Genomic DNA, 4,026 nt, shown 5'->3' on the forward strand with positions numbered 1-4,026 from the left:
CCCTAACTTACTACTCGTACCAGATGGCTGTTCTCCCGGTTACAGTTTTTGACGTTTTTATGAATATAATAGACATGTTACATAATTGAGGGCCAATTCGGGCTCGGTTTTTAATCATTTACAGTCCTGTAATTGTCTCCATCTGTTAATAACCCGACCGAGTGGGACTTACGTTATCGTTGTCACATTCCCTAACTTCTAAAATAACATTAAAGTGCCCATATTATGAAAAAAAACACTTTTTCTGGTGATTTGGGGTGTTATTTTGTGTCTCTGGTGCTTGCACACACATCCATCCATGGTGTTCTGAGTGAGATCTGGTTTCTGAATGTGTCCTGCCTTCAGTCTCCTGGTGAGCTGGTCAACATCGGCTTGGATTGTGACGTCACAATCCAAAACGAGCTGGCTAACCGCAACCGTTAGCTCGTAGCATTAGCGTTAGCAGGCATGCTACCTCGTTCTCAATAGCAAAGCACTGCTACAACACACACTAGTTCACCATAATCTCCAAAAGAACTACTTCCATGTGCTCCCTGGTTTAGAAGAAGTCTCCCAGCTGATCCTGCCTTGGAACTGACTGAAGTTGGAGAAACAGCCTTTCTTTTACTGTCTATGGAGCTAGCTGACATGAGCTACGATCTGAGCTACTGAGCATGTGCGAGTGCAATCAAAGATAGTACAGAAGAAGAGGATGAAAAGAGGTCTCACTCTGTAGCTAAAACAGAGACCAGGTGAAAAGAGGAGCTGCAGCAGGGAGAGAGAGCTGGGCAGTACAACAAAAATATGGTGTTTTTTGAAAATTAAACCATGTAAACCTATTCTGGTACAACCTTAAAATACAGTTATGAACCTGAAAATGATCATAATATGGGCGCTTTAAAGTACAATTAGGCCTATATAAAATCATCTCCTGCATCCTTTTACCTGGCTCCACTGGCATACGCTAACACAGGCTTTTCTGGTGTTACAAAGAAGTCTGTGACCCGTCACAACGTGTTACTGTAGCACCGTCTAGCGCCCGCAAATCATTCTGATGCTGCGTTCAAGGCATCCCGTAACTCGTGTTTTCACAACCTTCTGCCCGTGAACGTGTCCTGGAACGGCAGTCAAACCCCTAACTTACTACTCGTACCAGATGGTTGTTCTCCCGGTTACAGTTTTTGACGTCACACACACATAAAGAACAATGGCGAACCCCCTGTTGATGCTGTACAGACCCCGGTGATTAACGGTGAGAAATAGAAATAAATAGACATCGTACCTGCAAACTCAGAAGGGCTGAAAAAGGTGACACATCATCCCCCCCGATATATATATATATATATATATACAGTACAGGCCAAACGTTTGGACACACCTTCTCATTCAATGTGTTTCCTTTTTATTTTCATGACTATTTACATTGTAGATTCTCACTGAAGGCATCAAAACTATGAATGAACACATATGGAATTATGTACTTAACAAAAAGTGTGAAATAACTGAAAACATGTCTTATATTTTAGATTCTTCAAAGTAGCCACCCTTTGCTTTTTTTGATAACTCTGCAAACCCTTGGTGTTCTCTCAATGAGCTTCATGAGGTAGTCACCTGAAATGGTTTTACCTTCACAGGTGTGCTTTGTCAGGGTTAATTAGTGGAATTATTTCCCTTATTAATAAAAAAGCAAAGGGTGGCTACTTTGAAGAATCTAAAATATAAGACATGTTTTCAGTTATTTCACACTTTTTTGTTAAGTACATAATTCCATATGTGTTCATTCATAGTTTTGATGCCTTCAGTGAGAATCTACAATGTAAATAGTCATGAAAATAAAAAGGAAACACATTGAATGAGAAGGTGTGTCCAAACTTTTGGCCTGTACTATATATATATATATATATATATATATATATATATATATATATATATATATATATATATATATATTATATATATTTCAGTTTCCTCTAAAGTCCATTTTTCGGAGCATCAGAGAACAGCGCAGGCATTTAAGTGCCACCTAAATAAGGCACCGAAATCCGAGTTGCTGTTCGGTCCGGTAGATAACAGTCGTTAAGGCACCGGCTTAATTAGCACCAATCTCGGGTCTCGGACCCCCCCCAATGCAATGATAACAAGTAGAAAGTAGGGCTGCTCGATTATGGAAAAAAAATATAATCACGATTATTTCGGTCAATATTGAAATCACGATAATTTAACACGATTACTCGTTGAGTTCTGGAAAGATGTTGCAATTATTGAACTAAAAAACAAAACAAAGGAAAAAGTTAAATAAATCAACAGTTAAATAAACACATACAACTGTGAAATTTGCCGTAATACTTGTCCTATTTAAACTTAATTTTTTCATTCAAAACACAAAAGAGAAAATAAGAGTTTACTTGCAAAACGTAATGAGTTAAATAATTGTTTTTTCTCGATTATTCTGTTTTTGTGATCACTGGGAGCCGAAATCATAATCACAATTACATTTTGATTAATTGCGCAGCCCTAGTAGAAATACAGCACATTGTGGTTATTACATGGGACAAAGAGACAGGCTTTTGTCTCTCTCTTTAATTCTGCTTTAGTAAAACAGCACGATGCAACAAATAAAGTGAAGTTTCAGTTTAATTTCACACTCTCGCCTCCTCACTCTCACACTCTTCATTACACTTTTCGTTTTTAGATTAGTTCAGTTACATAACTGTTGTGTCAACATTGTCTACGTGAGCAGATAAAACAACCTGAAGGAGCAAACATTTCACTTAAATTCGTCTGTTTTTTTGTTTGTTTTTTTATTTTAGCTTGTTCTCCACCCTCAGCTTGTGTGAAATTAAAATGTCCACTATCTCTCCTTGTTTTCCTCTTCTTATTTCAGATTTAAAATCAATGAGTCATCTCCTCTCCTGAATTTAACAGTGTGTCTCCTCTGTGGCGATAAAATCTGCTCCGCTGTTGTTTTTATCGCCACATAAAGTCTTTATTGCTCCCAACGGTGTTTTAAGTCCCTATGTGCGTATGTGTGTGTCTCTGTGTCCATGTGTGTGTATGTGTGTGAGTGTCTTTGTGTCATCTTTTGTGTGTGTGTACAGTTTGTGTGTGTTATCTTTTGTCTGTGTGTACAGTGTGTGTATCCGTGTATGTGTGTGTATGAGTGTCTGTGTGTGTTATCTTTTGTCTGTGTGTGTGTGTACAGTGTGTGTGTGAGTGAATGTGTGTTATCTTTTGTCTCTGTGTGTGTGTGTCTGTGTCCATGTTTGTTTGTGTGTGTATGTGTGTCTGTGAGTGTGTGTGAGTGAATGTGTGTGTGTTATCTTTTGTCTGTGTTTGTGAGAGAGAGAGACACCGTGAGTGTGTGTCTCTTTGTCCGTGTGTGTGTGTGTGTGTGTGTGTGTGTCCGTGTGTGTGTACCTCCAGGTTATAGACCAGTCCTCGTCCTGCAGGCCTCCATTAAACCGGTTGTCGTTCACTCAGCTGCCGTAGCGCGGAGGCAGCTGTAATGTAACATCATCATCATCATCATCATCATCATCATCATGTTGATTGATTACAAAAATATGAAAAAGTTTCAGCACACTGTCAGACAGAAATGTACAACAAGTTTGCTGCAAAAATACTAAAAGTTCAGTCCCTGCTTGTTATTATTTAAAATGAATAATTTCAATAGTTTCGGCTGCAAAAAAAGAGGATCAGAGAATTTACAATGTGATCATTATTATTGATAACTTAAAGATGAAGAGATTGATGGTTGAATTCACAAATTATAACTATTTTTCTGTTGTCTGTTGGTCTTCCTTTTTGGCTGATGTCGCCCCCATGTGGACAAACTACTAAATCACAGTTGTCAAATCACTGGGTACCGCTCAGGTCCTTATCTCACAAACACACACACACACACACACACACACACACACACACACTCTCTCTCTCTCTCTCTATTTCTCTCTCTCACACACACACACACACTCACACATACACTGTCTCTCTCACGCACACATAGACACACACTGACACACACTCTCTCTCTCTCACACACACACA

This window comes from Perca flavescens, chromosome 23 (assembly GCF_004354835.1).
Source record: "Perca flavescens isolate YP-PL-M2 chromosome 23, PFLA_1.0, whole genome shotgun sequence".
In the NCBI taxonomy this organism is placed as follows: Eukaryota; Metazoa; Chordata; class Actinopteri; order Perciformes; family Percidae; genus Perca; species Perca flavescens.